General features: G+C 37.5%; 1 protein-coding gene across 1 annotated transcript in view; it reads left to right on the top strand.

The window, feature by feature from the left end:
• The first annotated feature begins 2,178 nt into the window (after positions 1–2,178).
• The window catches only part of LOC128698199 (ubiquitin-conjugating enzyme E2 Z), an 82,679-nt gene continuing 65,703 nt past the window's right edge, over positions 2,179–19,154 (top strand). Inside the window, exon 1 of the mRNA XM_053790331.2 lies at positions 2,179–2,334. The gene's annotated coding sequence lies outside the window, so the exon portion shown is untranslated. The remainder of the gene's footprint in view (positions 2,335–19,154) is intronic.

Consider the following 19,154-nt stretch of genomic DNA (forward strand, 5'->3'; position numbering starts at 1 on the left):
ATACACCCTGTCAACTAATTACACGAATGCCACCTGGTGGTTAACACTTACACTCACTCACCCATTTGATCATAAACAGAAATATCAATCTCAATCTCAAAATAATGAATCTTAACTAGCCATAAGTTGGCCTGTGATACTCCAATACTGAAACTATGTGTAGTGCCAAAACAAAAGCATTCACATTGCTAAACTCACAAACTAGTATTTAGTCACTTAGCCATAATACCAACTTACCTCAGAATTTTGTAATATTTTAAACTTTAGATTTAATTTAAGTCTGCCCGAAATGCCTAGCCATGCTAGGTGTTCTAGTGGTACACTCTGTAATTATTATTTTACTACATGTAAACCACACAATAACCAAATTCTGTAAACTCAGCATTGTAATCCTTATAAAGAATAAACTTTGAATTTGAATTTGAATTTGAATGTTACATAGACAAGTAGGAATTTGGGACACCTAGGTCGCAAAAAATGTCCCCCTTCGATACCTACCACTGTCATAACCACAAGTTGCTCTGGTCACAGACCGGGCCGCGGGGGCGTTGACCCCCGAAACTCTCTCCAGGTAAACTTCAGGTAAACACCAGGAATACTGGTAAATATATAAATTTGTGGACTGTATATTAAAAATAATAAATGGTTATATATATACACAATTACATAACAGAAGGAAAATATATCTTAATATCACTCACCAATTTGACTGGAGATTAATGTGTATCATACTCAGAAAACCTCACTCTAACTAAATCTATGAAAATAATGCTGGCCAGAATTACACACAAATCTAGAGAGCTTATCTGAGGTTCCTGGAGCTGTCTTGTCCAGTCGTCTGATATCTCAAGTTATGCAGGAATGCACATCCACCAATTTCGCCTCCTATTTGAGAGGTGTCAACACAATTTTAACCTCTAGAGCACGAAAAATTCTTCCCATTACACCAACGTTTGTACAAAATTCAAAACCAAGATGGCGAGTCTCGTCTGCGCAGACGCAGGCTTTCCGTTTTCTATGACATAAATATTATTAAATACAGTATGGCCATCTATTTACATATAAATACTGAATTTCTGGAAAATATATACAGCATTTTCCACACCAGTAATTGACCATGCGAGTAGTGTATGATTCACTCCTATATGTAAACACGTGTTGCAACACTGGCACTGTTGTTGACAAGAATGAACTGGAGGCTTGATACGGTTTAATTTATCTATTACAGGACCATTTTCATCCTGCGGTCTGGAGTAGAAATATAATTCAAGCCCAAATATAACTAAAGAAACCAAAGGAAATAAAATGTTTTATTTTACTGGATTATCCTTAGACAGACCTACTTAATGTACTATCTATATATAGGCCTATAACACCAGTGTACATCTAGACTATTATAAAAGTTCCAGTGTATATTTGTAAAAGCCTCAATAAAAACTTTGGTTATTGCAAATGTTACACGGGATTAATGTTGTTGCCTCACTGATGTACGATAATACCCGGAAAAAATGATTCCGGGAAGGCAAATTACAATATATACGTTTTAGAAAATATTAATGTCTGGTCTGAAAAAAACTTTATGTATCTAAGGTCAAGTTAAGCATAATTTAAGCTTTTCTTTTGCTATAGACTGATTCATTTAAACTTTTCTTGATGGGATGTGAAATATTTTACTGTTTATAATATATTTAAATATTAATCAAATAATTGTAAATGATCTCTAGGTTAGTAAGGTTGAGTCTATAATAAACTAAGTTATTTTGAAACTGTCTGCATAAATAAAAATAATATTCTTATACAAGATAATCAGAACAAGAAAAATGTAAAATTATAATTTTTTAAGCATTTAGAATAATATTACAGCAGGTTCAATGCTATGTTTAATACCGTAAAACTATAAAATTTCCCAAATCTCTTAAAAACAAAAAGGAAATGTATGTAAAAATATGATTTATCAAGGCTGGATGTGGAGTTGATAAGAGTGGATGTGCATAACAAAAATTATAATTATAATTTTTTCTAAACGCGTTGAGTACTATTAAAGCAGTTCCATCGCCATATTTAACATTACGAAACTTAGTATTTCTTAATTTCTCAAAAGCAAAGACGAAATATATGTAAAAAAACAGGAATAAACAAGTTATTGAGAGTAAACGATAAGAGTGAGAGTGAGGGACGACGACCTGGAGGATGGTCTGTGTACATCACTCAGACCGCTGCTCTCATTCTCAAGTTTTCCTATTATATCTCATCAATTTATCCACCCTGACGGTGCTATATTTTATACCAGACTTGTGAGGGTTGAGGCTGGTGGATCCTCCCTTCTGGTGGCGGGTAAGTCAAGTTTATAATGGTTGAAACACCTGTGTAACGGGGGGCAACACGCAACATTGTCTTCAAGTTACAATGAACTTAAATGTTAAACGTTTTCTCAGCATTATTAACCCTGGAGGGGTAATATCCCAGGATAATCTGGAAGGTTAATATCCCAGTATAACCCAATAAGGAATAGCAATGCGGCTTATCTCTATAGGGGCCCATTGGTGCTCATTAAAAAAAAGGGGTGTGAACCACAAGTTATAGTACGTAATTTTCTATATAAAGCCATTGTAAAAGTTCAAAATAATGTAAAAGGCCTAAATGAGCAAATACTTAGACCCTGGGTACCAGTTTCCTGCTGTGTGATTATGGGCAGTAGGTGTTTTGGACTCATGATTGGTGATGAAAGTTATTAAGTTTATTTAGGCACAGGTACGCATAAATACAATTATCATATATAGTGTGAATTACCTAAGATAACTCCAAAAATCTCAAAGTGACTTATTTCCATTGGGGTTTGTATTATTTCCATTGGGGTCCGTACCCCAGTCACTGGTTGGGGACTGTATCTTATTTCCATTTTTTTTTAATTTTGTCCCCCCGGGATGCGACCCACAGCACTTAAATACAGTTATCATACATAATGTAAATTCCCTAGGATAACCCAAACAAGTCAGATTAAGTGATTTATTTCCATTGGGGTCCTTACCTTGATCACTGGTCAGGGACAGTCTTGTCTTATTTCTGTTGGGGGCCTTTTAATCCTTTCCCTCAGGATGCAACCCAAGCTAGTCAACTAACACTCAGGTACCTACTCACTGCGAGGTAAACAGGGACAGCAAGTGTAAAGAAACATGCCCAATGTTTTACCTGTTCTGGGGAGCGATACCTGGTCCCTCAGTATGTGACCTGCAGCACACCTGCACAATTAAGAATGATTGTACAATTTTTGGATGATTACTTTTATCTTACATTGTAATATAGGTGCAAGTTACATGGGATAACCCAAAAATGTCAAAGTGACTTATTAACCCTAGTAGAAATAAATCACTGACTTTGAGTTATCGTAAGTAATATATAATACACATACGTTGCTATGTAAGAAAATTGTAATCGTCTAAAAATTGCTCAATTGTATCTAAATAAACTTACTACTGCTCGAGCCATGAGTGCCCAGTTGTGAACCCAGTGCCCTACCGTAGTGGCATATTTAATACGGCCTCTCCTTACATAATGACGGAGTTCCGTTCCTAAGACCACGTTATTAAACGAATTTGTCACTAAGTGAGGAACATACGTACTATATTGGTAGTGAGTTTGTGTCAGCCATCTTTGATATTGTTTTAATGTCACCTTTGCACTATTCATAACCTTTCTTGTACGTTTTTAAATGTTTATACAGTAGTGTACTGTATATTGAAATAAACAAAATAAGAGGAAATGAGCTCTAATATACATTATTTAGGTATGAATTCTGGTCACAAAGCCTGTTGTTGTAAGTCCGAGGCATTGGTAAACGAGGCTGTGCAACACTTAGGTATTTCTATTGAAATGTCTGAACCATCAGGGGCTTTAACAGTCTAATACAGAAATGAAAACAGTCCTTTGTAGTAAATTGAATAGAAAGAGTGGAGCAAGGCAGGGTAATATTTGATTTGAGTGCAGTTTGTTCCTCAAAATGTCCAAAATTAGTAGGTTTTTGCTATGTACATACAGTGAATCCTCAGTATAACTTACGTCTATATAACAGACTCCTGAAATATTGGACAGAATCCCCTGAGTAAATTGTACTTTTAACTTCCTTATTTTCAATGTTTTTTTGCAATATGTCTGTCAGTTGTGTACAGTACCATATTAGGTATAAAGTAGGGTACTTTAGTATATTTTAATATTATTTTTTTAAAATTTTTTCTAACAGTCCATATTAGTTTATTATATCAAGGCTTTACTGTATTTTATTTTGTATAAATAAGCTAATATGACAAAACTCAAAATAACTCAAGCTGGAAAACCTAACATAACATAACCTACTCTGCCAGTGGTAGATATGGTCCATGTCCCTCCCCCCCCAGATTAGCCCAATGACCCACCCAGTCTGGTCACCTCCACTCAAGGAAGGAGCACGGCACCAGACCCAGCAGCACAAACTAGTCAGGTCCAACTCACACCCACCCACACCCACTCATGTATTTATCTAACCTGTTTTTAAAATTACACGTTTTAGCCTCAATAACTGTACTTGGGAGTTTGTTCCACTCATCCACAACTCTATTAACAAACCAGTGCTTTCCTATATCCTTCCTGAATCTGAATTTTTCCAACTTGAAACCATTGCTGCGAGTCCTGTCTTGGCTAGAAATTTCCAGCGCGCTATTTACATCCCCTTTATTTATTCCTATTTTCCATTTATACACCTCGATCATATCCCCCCTAATTCTTCGCCTTTCGAGAGAGTGCAGATTCAGGGCCCTCAGTCTATCCTCATAGGGAAGATTTCTGATACATGGGATCATCTTTGTCATCCTACTCTGTACGTTTTCCAGAGCATTTACTATATCCATTCTGTAATACGGTGACCAGAACTGAGCAGCATAGTCTAAATGAGGCCTAACCAAGGATATATAGAGTTGAAGAACTGTAGTGGAAGGAAGGCGGGGTAGGGGTCGGCCTAGGAAAGGTTGGAGGGAGGGGGTAAAGGAGGTTTTGTGTGTGAGGGGCTTGGACTTCCAGCAGGCATGCGTGAGTGTGCTTGATAGCAGTGAATGGAGACAAATGGTTTTTAATACTTGACGTGCTGTTGGAGTGTGAGCAAAGTAACATTTATGAAGGGATTCAGGGAAACCAGCAGGCTGGACTTGAGTCCTGGAGATGGGAAGTACAGTGCCTGCACTCTGAAGGAGGGGTGTTAATGTTGCAGTTTAAAAACTGTAGTGTAAAGCACCCTTCTGACAAGACAGTGATGGAGTGAATGATGGTGAAAGTTTTTCTTTTTCGGGCCACCCTGCCTTGGTGGGAATCGGCCAGTGTGTTAATAAAAAAAAAAGAAAAAATAAGAACAGCCTGAGGACTTCTGTTATTTATACTTCTAGATATGAAGCCAAGAATTCTGTTAGCTTTATTGCAAACACTAATGCACTGTTGTCTTGGTTTTAGATTACTGCTAACCAGAACTCCTAAATCCTTTTCGCAATCAGTAGTACATATTAAGATCTACATTATTTAGTTAATATGTCGCATGGTTATTTTCCTGTCCAACATTTAGAACTTTGCATTTGTCTATATTAAACTGCATCTGCCACTTCTCCGACCCTTGCATCAGTCTATTCAAATCATCCTGGTGTGCTCTAGTGTCCTCATTAGAATGAATTGGACGGCCTATTTTGGTATCATCAGCAAATTTGCTTATGTCGTTATTTATTCCCTCATCTATGTCGTTTATGTAAATTGTGAACAACAATGGGCCCAACACTGACCCCTGAGGAACACTGCTTGTGACGTGCCCCCATTCTGATTTCTCCCCATTTATGCAAACTTTCTGCTACCTATTTGTCAGCCATGCCTCTACCCAGGAAAAAATTTCTCCTCCTATTCCATGTACCTTAAGTTTCCTCAATAGCCTCTGATGTGGAACTCTATCGAAAGCCTTACTGAAGTCCATATACACAATATCACATTCATTACCATGATCTACCTCCTCAAACAAATTAGTGAAAAATGTTAGTTAATTCGTAAGACAGGAATGCCCCTTTGTAAAACCGTGTTGAGATTCATTAATCTATCTGTGCCTGTCAAGATGGCTACGAATTGCTTCGGCAATTATTGTTTCCATAAATTTTCCCACTGTGGAGGTAAGGCTTATTGGTCTATAGTTCGAAGCCAAGGACCTGTCACCTGCCTTGTAAACAGGTATTACATTTGCCTTTTTCCACTTATCAGGCACTATGCCAGTTTGTAATATGTTAAAAAGATTAGCCTTTAACACCCTTGCAAACAGTTCATCAGGGCCTGGGGATTTGTTAGGTTTTAGTTTCTCTATTTGTCTGAGGACCATGTCACTAGTTACCGCAATCGTGCATAGATTATTATCGTTCTGTTCTACATAATCTATTAATTTCAGGAATATCGCTGGTATTTTCCTGGGTGAAAACTGAGAGGAAGTAGGTATTGAGAATTTCACACATATCCTTATCACTGTCAGTGATCTTACCAGAGTTACTCTTAAGTGGGCCAATCTTGTCCCTAATCTTACTTCTGTATACCTGAAAGAATCCTTTTGGGTTAGTCTTTGAATCCCTTGTGACCTTAGTCTCATAATCCCTTTTTGCTTTTCTTATTCCTTTCTTTATTTCTTTCTTTAATTGAATATATTTATTTCTTAACCCTTTCAGGGTCGAGAGGCCCTCTCCTAAACTTGTTCTCAGGGTTGAAAATTTTTCAGAAAAAAAAAATGATTTTTTCTTATGAAATGATAGAGAATCTTTTCCCGATCATCATACCAAAAGTATGAAATTTGATGGAAAACTTACGGAATTATGCTCTCGCGAAGTTAGTGTTCTCGCCGATGTTTACGCATCGGCGATTCCCCCCACTTTGAGCCCTATTTTTGGCCAATTCCTGTGTACTATTCGACAAAATTCATGTTTATTTCTCTAGAACCCCATTTTTTCTTTCGAATGAATACAAGAAACCGCCCATTTACCAAATTCAACTATCCAGTAAAGTGGTTAGAAATTGGCAATTTTGCCAATTTCACACAAATTTCAGAAGATGCCAATTTCCAAATAGGGTCCAGAATAAACAAGAAAGACATTCCTGGCACTAAAATAACAAGTTCTCTGTTCGTTAGTCACGTCCCTAGGCCCCTCTTATATTTCTTTGACTTTCCACTTTGAATTTTTATTCTTACAAAAAATAGAAGATTTACTGTTATGCAGACTACTGCATTAGTGTAGAAATGGTATAAATAATATCAGCACACTTGTGAAAGAATATTAGACTCACCAGTTGATGTATATTGGATGCTTGGCATGATTTGTTTACTTTTGAACTGGTAAAAATCGAACATTTCTGCTACTTTGAGCTGAATTTCAAAGTACTTTTCATTGTAAAACCAGTCAAAATCATCTCAATTTCTGTAATATGTCTTCCATTCTATAAAATGAGACCAGGAAAACTAGAATACAACAATAAATACCATACGAAAATACAGTGCAAAGTCGCTGTTTTAATCCAAAAACACGGTCAAAGTTTTTTTTTTCTCATTACGCACTGTGTGCCGCAGGATTTTTTTTATACTGCGCACACTGACCACATAGACCCATTCTTTCATATGTAGGCCTACCAGCTTTCTCTCGCTAGATTTGAAGGCGCTAGAATTTAGGCGTACTAGTACGTCAATAACCCTGGTGCGTAAGCCGTACTAGTATGTCGAAAACCCTGAAAGGGTTAACTGCCCATCCCCTCTTTTGATACGCCTATATATGCCTCTCTTTTGACCAATGAGATGTTTCAATCTATTGTTCATTCATTTGGGATCATTTTTGTTAGATCTAATTTCCCTACTCGGAACAAAAGTTGTCTGGGCAGCTAGAAGTATGCTCTGAAAAACGTCATATTGGCAACCAAGATCACCTACCTGACTGATAGTCAGAACATCCCAATTTAGACCCCCCAGGTAATTTTTCAGTCCCATGAAGTAGGCCAAGTGAAAATCTGGGACAGAGATTTGATTGCAGTTATCTGGGTGATTCCATGATATATTGAAACTAAGTGATTTGTGATCACTTTCCCCAAACTCATCATTAACCTCAAGATTATTAATTAGTGACTCTTTGTTGGCAAGAACCAAGTCAAGCAGATTGTTTCCTCTAGTTGGCTCCGTCAAAAACTGTTCTAAAAAGCAATCCTAAACCGTATCAAGAAAGTCGCTAGACTCAAGATTTCCTGTCATATTGTTCCAATCAATTTGTCTAAAGTTGAAGTCTCCCATTATCACAACATTTTCATATCTAGGTACAGGTCCTCCATCACAAATCCGGCATCATTGGGACCTGTAGTGTGCCGGATTACTGAGTTTGCCGGATTACAGAGTGGTTAGGTTAGAATACACTTAATACAATTAACCAACTTGACTTGCACAAAGTTCATTGAACATCGGCAAAAATCGAACATTTCAGCTACTTTGAGCTCGATTTCAAGGTACTTTTCATCATGAAAACAATCAAAATCATGTCTATTTCTGTAATATATCTTCCATTCTATCAAATGAGTAAAAAAAATGAGAATATAACCATAAAAAACATACGAAAATATACTCCAAAGAGGCGGCTAGTGGCTGAGAAGTGAACTCCCTTATTTATTGTCCTTTTTTTTTATTTTTGTTGTACGTTAAGAAGCATCTTTCCATCATACATTGCCCAAGTTTCAGTGAGATAGCCCAACAAACAACCGAGAAAAAAAATATTTACCAAAAATCATATATGGCAAGCCCAAGGCAGGTACTGGAAATAAGTCACTTTGTCTGACTTTTTTGGGTTATCTAAGTTCTCTATACATACACTGCTATGTATGATAATCTATGTAACTGTATTTGTGTATACCTGAATAAACTTACTTCTAGTCTGTCAACTGAGTACAAGAAACAGCCCATTCACTTATTTCAACTACCCAGTAAAGTGGTCAGATATTGGCAGTTTGGCCAATTTCACACAAATTTCAACAGATGCCAATTTCAAAATAGGGTCCAGAATAAACAATGCAGACATTCCTGGCTCTAAAATAACATTTTCTTTGTTCATTAGTCATGTCTCCAGGCCCCTCTTATATTACTCTTGCTTACCATTTGGAATTTTTATTCACAAAAAAAATAGAAGATTTACTGTTATGCAGACTGCTGCATTATTGTAATAATTGTACAAATAATGTCAACCCATTCTTGACTCCGTACTGGAATTTAGACTGGCAGGCGGACAGGTATTGGATGATGACGTCATTTGTTTACTCCTGAGCTTCGCTAAAGAATAGAACATTTTCGCTACTGTGAGCGCAATTTCAAGGTACTTTTCGTCATGAAAACAATCAAAATCATATATATTTCTGTAATATATCTTTCATTCTATCGAATGAGACCGAAAAAATGAGAATATAACCATAAAAACCATACAAAAATATACCGCTAAGCGGCTGCTAATGACTGAGAAGTGAACTCCGCTATTGATGGTCTGATTTTTTTTCATTTTTGGTGTAAGTTAAGAAGTATCTTTCCATCATACATTGCCCAAGTTTGAATAAGATAACCCAACAAACAACTGAGAAAATAATAATAATAATAATAATAATAATAATAATAATAATAATAATAATAATAATAATAATATACTACATGTACATGTACAAGGTATACAGGCCTAGCTGACATCAGTGACATACTACTATATAGAAAGTCAATTGTTATGCAGAGTATTTCAAGAAAATTTGGTCAGTGTCCCAGGATAACACCCACACCAGTCGACTAACACCCAGGTACCCATTTACTGATGGGTGAACATAGACAACAGGTGTAAAGAAACACATCTAATGTTTCTACCCTGGTTGGGAATCAAATATTTACCAAAAATCATATATGGCTAACCCAAGCCAGGTACTAGAAATAAGCCACATTGACTTTTTTTGGGTTATCCTAAGTTCTCTACACATATGCTGCTACGTGTGATAATCTATATAGAGAAAATAACTTTTTTGTTTCAGGTTTATGGTGCAGTACGAGTGTATATCACAGCCCTGTACTATACTCCGTTTTCTCTAATATAAGCCACCAAGACAGGGATAGGAGAAAGGTACTTGTATACATGACTCACGAAATCGTAATGACACGATTGCAAACAAACCCTCCCCCGGCTAACGCGACGGGCTGGAGTTTTGAGACTCTCTGACTGCGGGTTCAATCCTGGCCGGGGTATGGTTTACTTGTATACCATATCCTCTTCATACCTTCGTCGAACTGCTCGGTGTTATGCCAAATATTATTCATTCTGGGGTATTTAACATGTTTTATATTATTTATATTGTTTATTATATCATATTAGACAAATTGTGATAGGCAAATAAGCTGTAGTGTTGATATTAGCGTAATAATAAAGCATGTTCTCCTGCTTCATGAGACTCAGCTCATGGCAACTGACAGTGGCTTCAAAGCCACCTTATCTTTAATGGATAATGTACTGTGTAGGTGCTTTACATAATGAGAAGCATTTCTTTTATTCATTGGAACCATGGCTAGGGCTAAAAGTAAGCAGGTTAAAACAATAAATGGAGAAAAAGAAATTGGAAAGACTTATGCAGCAAGTAGCGCCACCAAACGGTACCAGCAGGTGGCCACCCTGGAAATTTGAAATTATGCTAGCCAAAATTAGTGCCGAATAACTGAAGGAACCGAATAACTGATTGCCGGATTTGTGATGGCGGACCTGTAGTTGTTAGAAACAATTAAACTCAGTGAACATTATGGTAATAATATGGCTGTATAGTGTAGCCCGGGGGGGGGGGGGGGTCTGCATACGTGTACTGTACCTACATCTACTGCTGCCTATACAGTGGACCCCGGTTCACGTTATTAATCCGTTCTTGAGAGCTCTTCATAAAGCAAAATTATCGGAAAGCAAATCAATTTTCCCCATAAGAAATAATGGAAATCAAATTAGTCCGTGAAAGACACTCAAAAGTATGAAAAAAAAACTTTTACCACATGAAATATTAAGTTTAATGCAAGAATAATTACAATAACAATAATAATAATAATAATAGAATAATCACAATAGAATAATTGACCCTTACCTTTAATGAAGATCTGGTGATGATTGATGGGATGGGAGGAGGGGAGAGTGTTGAAGTTTTTAATGTTTAGAAGGGGAATCCCCCTCCATTAGGACTTGAGGTAGCAAGTCCTTTTCCGGGGTTACTTCCCTTCTTCTTTTAATGCCACTAGGACCAGCTTGAGAGTCACTGGACTTATGTCACACAACATATCTTGAATTCAACTCCTTGAATTCATGCACATATTTTTCAGCTGCTTTTTGGTCTGAACTGGCAGCCTCACCGTGCCTAATCACACTATGTATGCCACTACGATTCTTAAATCTTTCAAACCAACCTTTTCTGGCCTTAAATTCACTCACATCACCACTAGTTGCAGGCATTTTTCTAATTAAATCCTCGTGCAACTGCCTAGCCTTTTCACAAATGATCGCTTGAGAGATGCTATCTCCTGCTATCTGTTTTTCATTTATCCACACCAATAACAGTCTCTCAACATTTTCTAACACTTACGATCGCTGTTTTGTAATCACAGTTGCACCTTTTGCAAGAACAGCTTCCTTGATTGCCATTTTCCTGCTCACTATAGTAGAGATGGTTGATTGGGATTTACTATACAACTTGGCCAGGTCCGACACACGCACTCCACTTTCGTACTTTGCAATTATCTCTCTCTTCATTTCAATAGTCATTAGCACCCTTGGTCTCGATGGGTTGGCACTAGAAACTTTCTTGGGGCCCATGGTGACATATTTTACAGAAACAAGCACCAAAAACAGTGATAATATGGATAATATGGAATGTACTGAATGTATCCTTAGATGCGCGCACACTGGCTGGCTTGTAAACACTGGCACACATGGGGCAGTTCAGGCCACACGTGGACACGTCTCGTACGAATCGTATCGCATACCGGGTTTTGTAACGGGAACCGAGGCAAATTTTTTGTGATATAATGCTTCGGATACCGGATTTATCGGATACCGATGACTTTGCGAACCGGGGGTCCACTGTACTAACTTTCCACAAATAAATACTACTCGCCTCTTGCCCTGCATTAAGACTACAAATTTTTAAGGTAAGTAATGATTGTACTCATTGTTTTCTGTATGTAAAACTCTAGTTAATCTTTAAAAAATGTATTTTTTTTGCTAATATTTTTGAATGTCTGAAATGGATTACAGTAATTGGACTTGCATTAATTCTTATGGGAAATATTATGTCAGTTTTCAGCCTTTTTGGTTTTAGGCCGACCTTCTGGAATGGATTACAACCAATAACCGAGGGTCTGCTGCATTCCTTCTGGACATTAGCAAAGGCAACTTTTAAGATGCCTAAAAACCTGAAGTTTACTGTAATGACAGCATGTCATAAATACAGTGTATCTGATTTTTATTTGAAGCTTCACATCATTGAGAGTTAGTGGTAGCAAGAATGTTTCTTTTAAATGGGAGAGACTAGTTAACCCTTTGACTGTTTCGCTCGTATATAGACATCTCACGAGCCACCGTTTTTGACATGTATGTACTCATAAATTCTAGCGGCTTCATATCAAGCAGGAGAAAGCTGGTAGGCCCACATGTGAGAGAATCAGTCTGTGTGGTTAGTGTGCACCATATAAAAAAATCCTGCAGTACGCAGTGCATAATGAGAAAAAATAAACTCCGACCCTTTTTTTTTTAATTAAAATGCCGACTTTGTGGTCTATTTTCGTATAGTATTTATGGTTGTATTCTCGTTTTCTTGGTCTCATTTGATAGAATGGAAAACATAGAAGTAGAGGTGATTTTGATTGGTTTTACTATGAAAAGAACCTTGAAATGGAGCTCAAAGTAGGGGAAATGTTTGATTTTTGCTGATGTTCAAAAGTAAACAAATGACGTATTTTCCAATAAATGTCCAAGCAGCCATTCTAATATGCAGCCATGAATGGGTTGACATTATTTATACAATTATTACAATATTGCAGTAGTCTGCATATCAGTAAATCTTCTATTTTATGTTTTGAAAAAAAAAACTCAAAATAGAAAGCAAGAGTAATATCAGAGGGGCCTGGAGACGTGATTGATGAACAAAGAAAATGTTATTTTAGATCCAGGAATGTCTGCATTGTTCATTCTAGACCCTATTTTGAAATTATCATATTTTTTTAATTTTCATGAAATTGGCCAAATTGCAAATTTCTGACCATGTTAATGGGTAGTTGAAATCGGTAAATAGGCAGTTTCTTGTACTCAATTGATAGAAAAAAATGGAGTTCTAAAGAAATAGCTATGAGTTTGGTTGACTGGAACAACGGAATTAGCCAAAAATAGGGCTCAAAGTGGGCGAAATTGCCGATTCGTAAATATTGCCAAGGTCGCTAACTTCGCGAGAGCATAATTCTGTGAGTTTTCCATCAAATTTCATTCTTTTGGTGTCATTACCATCGGGAAAACATTATCATTTCATAAGAAAAAATCATTTTTTTTTTTAATTTTTGCGACACCTTCCCACTTGTAATACTGTATAGGATGCAACATAATTCAATTTATCCTTCATAAAAATTTTTACAGTGGGCCGTTATATTATGCTGTACAGTGGACCCCCGGTTAACGATATTTTTTCACTCCAGAAGTATGTTCAGGTGCCAGTACTGACCGAATTTGTTCCCATAAGGAATATTGTGAAGTAGATTAGTCCATTTCAGACCCCTAAACATACTCGTACAAACGCACTTACATAAATACACTTACATAATTGGTCGCATTCGGAGGTGATCGTTATGCGAGGGTCCACTGTAGTTACGTTCCTGAAAACACTGTAGGTATTAGGTAAATCCATGTTAGATAAACTGAAGAACTTAAGGGAAAAATAGGGTTACGTTCCTGTGAGCCCCCAAAAAGCCAAACAACTTTTTTTAGACCAACAGATCTTACAAAAATGAAAGTGAATATGTAATTGTGGTTCATTGTCATGATATGTTATGTTTTTACTGCTGAAGACTACAAATGCAACACAAATAATAATATTTCTTACCTTAAATTGTGGGCGTTGGTGTTTGTCGATGATTGTGAAGAAAGTGGAGAGTTATGATGTGGCCCTACTTGGCTGAGGTGGATTGTAGAGGCTCTGGTATTGAAGCCAGTGGTTGTACTCGAGTACATAAATTCTGTCAATGAGTCAAGTCAGTTAGTAAATCAGTCAGATCAATAAGTCAGGCCTCAGTCTATCTCTTGTCTAATATTCAATTCAATTCAATTCAATTCAATTCAAAGTTTATTCTCTATAAAGATTACAATGTTGAATTTACAGAATTTGGTTGTTCTGTGGTTTACATGTAGTTAAATAATGATTACCGAGTGTACCACTAGAATGCCTAGCATGGCTAGGCATTTCGGGCAGACTTAGTTTAGTTCTTTATTTTAAAATATTACAAATTATGAGGTAAGTTGGTATTATGGCTAAGTGACTAAATACTAGTTTGTGAGTTTAGCAATGTGAATGCTTTTGTTTTGGCACAGTACATAGTTTCAGTATTGGAGTATCATAGGATTCATTATTTTAAGATTGAGATTAATATTTCTGTTTATGGTCAAATGGGTGAGTGAGTGTAAGTGTGAACCACCAGGTGGTATTCGTGTAGTTAGTTGATGGGGTTTATCAGGGAGATAAGATGTTTTCTAATGGTAGTTTTGAAGGTGATGAATGTGTCTGCAGTTCTAGAGTTCTCAGGTAGGGTGTTCCAGATTTTGGGCCTTTGACATACATTGAATTTTTGTAAAGGTTTAGTCGGACATGGGGAATGTCGTAGAGATGTTTGTGTCTGGTGTTATGCCTGTGGGTTCTGTCACAACTATCAAGAAAGCATTTTAGGTCAAGGTTGATATTGGAGTTTAAGGTCCTGTAGATGTAGATTGCACAGTAGTAAGTGTGGATGTACTGAACAGGGAGTAAGTTTAGATCTATGAAGAGTGGGGGGGTATGTTGCCAGGGATGGGATTTAGTGATTATTCTTACTGCAGCTTTTTGTTGGGTTATTATTGGCTTTAGGTGTGTTGCTGCAGTTGATCCCCAAGCACAAATAGCATAGGTGAGGTATGGATAAATAAGTGAGTGGTATAGTGTGAGAAGGGCATTTTGCGGCACGTAGTATCGTATCTTGGAGAGGATCCCAACTGTTTTGGATACTTTTTTGGTTATGTGTTGGATATGGGTGCTGAAATTCAGGTTGTTGTCAAGGTATAGGCCTAGGATTTTGCCCTCATTATGTCTGGTAATTAGAGTGTTGTCGATCTTAATGTTAATTTGTGCATCTCCTGCTCTGCTACCAAACATAATATACTGTAGTAGGTTTTGTCAGTGTTAAACGTAAGTTTATTGGCTGTCATCCAAGTCGATATTTTGATCAGCTCCTCGTTAACAGTGGTGTTGAAGGTGGGAAGATTAGGGTGAGAGATGACATAAGTCGTGTCATCAGCAAAGAGAATGGGTTTCAGGTGTTGGGATACGTTTGGAAGATCATTGATGTATATGAGGAAGAGCAGGGGACCAAGGACACTTCCCTGTGGAACTCCAGTATCAAGTGGCCGTGTTGTTGATGCTGTGTCTTTAATGGTAACATACTGATGCCTATTAGTAAGGTAAGATTTGAAATAAGCAAGCGCATGGCCTCTTATACCGTAATGGTCAAGTTTGTGGAGTAGGATGTCGTGGTCTACTGTGTCAAAAGCTTTTCTTAGGTCAATAAAAATTCCTAGTGGATATTCCTTATTTTCCAATGCTGTGTAAAGCAGATCTAGCATTTTTATGATTGCATCATTAGTGCTTTTATTTTTCCTAAATCCAAATTGGCAGGGGTTGAGTATGTTTTGTGCTGTTATAAATGAATATAGTCTCCTGTGCACGAGTTTCTCAAAGATTTTGGATAGCAATGGTAAGTTTGATATTGGCCTATAGTTGTTTAAGTCTGTAGGGTCACCACCTTTATGTATTGGTGTAACCCTTGCCATCTTGAGTAGTTTCGGGAAGGTGCTAGTTTCTAGTGACTTGTTAAAAAGTAATGAAATAGCATGCGAAAGGATATGGGCTGCTCGCTTGTACAGTAATGGTGGGACATTAGACAGATTCCCTGAGTTGTTTTTAAGTGACTTTATAATCTCGGTGACTTCCGAGGGCTCAGTTGGTGCAAGATAGAAGGAATTTGGGAAATTCCCATCTAGGTAGTCCCCGGCATGGGCATTAGTATGTGGGATTTTATTGGCAAGATTAGATCCTATGGTTGAGAAGAAGTCGTTTATCTTGTTAGCTGTGTCAGTGGGATGTAGTGGCGTTTCATTAGGTTTAGTTAGGACAAAATTCTTGGTTTTTTTCAGTTTGTGGGTCCCTAGAATCTGAGAGAGTGTTTTCCAGGTCTTTTTTATATCTCCTCTAGTGTCTGTGAATCTACTGGAGTAGTGTAGTTGTTTGGCTTTCTTTATTACTTTGGTGAGAACTGATGAATAGTGTTTAAGAATATCTTTGTGTATTAAGCCCTGTCTATATTTCTTTTCATATTGGTGTTTCTTGTCAATGGATTTCAGAATGGTGCTGGTTAGCCATGGGCAACCAAGCCGTTTGTTTGTGATCTGTTTCGTTTTTATAGGACAATGTTTGTTGTATAGTCTAAGTAATTTGTTAAGAAAAATGTCTGTCCAGTCATCAATACCATTGGCCTTGGAGAATTCTGTAGGCCAGTCAACAATCTCTAGGTCAGTTGTGAACTTCCTTATTGAGGCCTCGTCATGGAGTCTAAATGAGACTTTGTTGTATTCAAGTGGTGGTTTATTAATGTTTGTCAGGAGGAAGGTAGGGTAGTGGTCTGTAGTGCTATCTGTGATTATCCCTGATTTAAGGGGGGCTAGTATATTGGTCCATATGTGGTCTATTATGGTTGCACTTGTCTCAGTGAGCCTGGTTGGTTTAGTTGTTGGTATGAGAAGTGTGTTGTTCATATTGTTGATGAAATCAGTTACAGGCTGATCATCTAGTAAGCCAAGGTTGATGTTGAAGTCTCCAGCTAAGAGAAGGTGGTGTTTATTCATTTGTCTGTTTGTTATTAGTGACTTTAATTTCTCACTGAAATTTGGGATGTTAGTGTGAGGTATCCGGTAAATGGCACCGATTGTTATAGGTGTCTTAAGTTTTTTTACAGTAAAATTAGCAAAAATGTATTCCCCATATTCATCACTAAAGCAAGTGGTGCTAATACAAGATAATTGGTTAGAGTTATAGATTGCAATACCACCCCCAACTTGGTTTGGTCTGCAGTTGTGAATTGCTGTGTATCCTGGTAGAGGGTAGATATCTATTGTGTCCTGCTTAAGCCAGGTCTCAGTAAGAATAATGCAGGAGAAGGGTGTCTTTAGTGATTCAAGGAGTGCCAGGAGGTCATCATAGTGTTTGCTTAAGGACCTGATGTTGTAGTTAAGTACTGATAGGCTTTTAGCATTGTTTAGGATAGTGCTGGCTTGTGATGCTGTGTAATAAAGGCAGTTACTTTCCAATAGGTTTTGATTGGGTGTCAGATTATGGAGGTTTAGATCAGGGCCAACGTGATCAATCATCTTCTAGGTTTAAATTATGGTTATTTATATCCTGAGTTATGTGTTGAGTTCTAGTACTGATGTCTGTAGTGGTGGGAAGCTTGGATAAGTATATAGCTAGAGTATTTTGGTCATATAGAGTATAGTCACTACTACACATAATGAAGTTGATGTTGTCTATGTGTTGTGCTGGAATGAACTAAAGTACAACTAGGTATAAACTAGTAATATTGTCTTCATTAACTCTTAAGACTTAAACGCTTATTCCTTTTCTTGCCACTTTCAGCAACACTGGTATGCCTACTGGGTGCCATGATTGCTTGGCAGATACAAGATAATGCAATTAAAATATCAAAACAAAATTCACAAACACAGGTAGCTCCTAAGACACAATGGAACTGGACACGTATGAATGAATGTGGTAATAGGGGTGGCAGGGGACGGTGGTAGGTCTTCCCCTGCTAACAAAAACACGACAGAAATACGTAATAGTATTTCTCACCTTAAATTGTGGTTGTTGGTGTCAGGTGTTTTTATCTACACCTTTCAAAGCCGAGGATTCTTAGAGCGGTAAATAACTAGGGGCTTACACTTGAAATCACCTGCTGCATTACTGCAAAGGAGCAAGGTGAGGTGATCCTTTGCTGTCTTGAAGCCCGGTGCACTTCTCTCATGCTGACTGATAAAAGTTCTTATTGGCATTTTCTTCCAAAAGACACTTGTCTTGTCAGCAGTAAACACTTGATGTGGCTCATAGCCACCCTCAGAAGTAATTTCCTGCAATTCAGCAGGGAAATTGCTTGCTGCTGTATGATCAGCAGAAGCACTTTAACTAGAAAACTTAATATTATGTAACTTATTATGCAACTTAAAGTTGTGGAACCAGCCTGTGCTAAACATACACTCTTTTTCAGGCATTCCTTTCTTATCACATGCTGCTTTAAACAACTGTAAGGCCTTTTCCCTAATTAAGTTCATATTAAGTGTTTTTTTTTTTTTCGGTCCACTCAAGCAACAAGTTTTCCATTTTATTTACTTGTTGTGATCTACGTGTCATTCTCTTCATGAGATGACATCCTGGGGTATTCATTACACAGGCTCGTATGTTCACCTCGCTCTTTTTAATTGTATGAACTGATGTTTCATTAAGGCCGTAGGGCCTCGCTATATCCACCACACATGAGCCACTCTTAAGCTTGTCTAATATCTCAGTTTTCTTCATAACTCCTAGACTTAAACGCTTAAACCTATTCTTGCCACTTTCAGCAACACTTCTGTGCCTACTGGGTGCCATGATTGCTTGGTAGATACAAGATATGGCAATTAAAAGATCTAAACTCAGTCCACAGACATAGCAGAGAATGGTCCTTGACACACATGAACCGAAGGCTGGGACAAGGGTGGCAGGGGTGGCAAGGGATGGCAGTAGGTCTTCCCCATTGACTGTAATAACTTTTTTAC

The sequence above is a fragment of the Cherax quadricarinatus genome, chromosome 63 (genome assembly GCF_038502225.1).
Source record: "Cherax quadricarinatus isolate ZL_2023a chromosome 63, ASM3850222v1, whole genome shotgun sequence".
Taxonomy (NCBI): Eukaryota; Metazoa; Arthropoda; class Malacostraca; order Decapoda; family Parastacidae; genus Cherax; species Cherax quadricarinatus.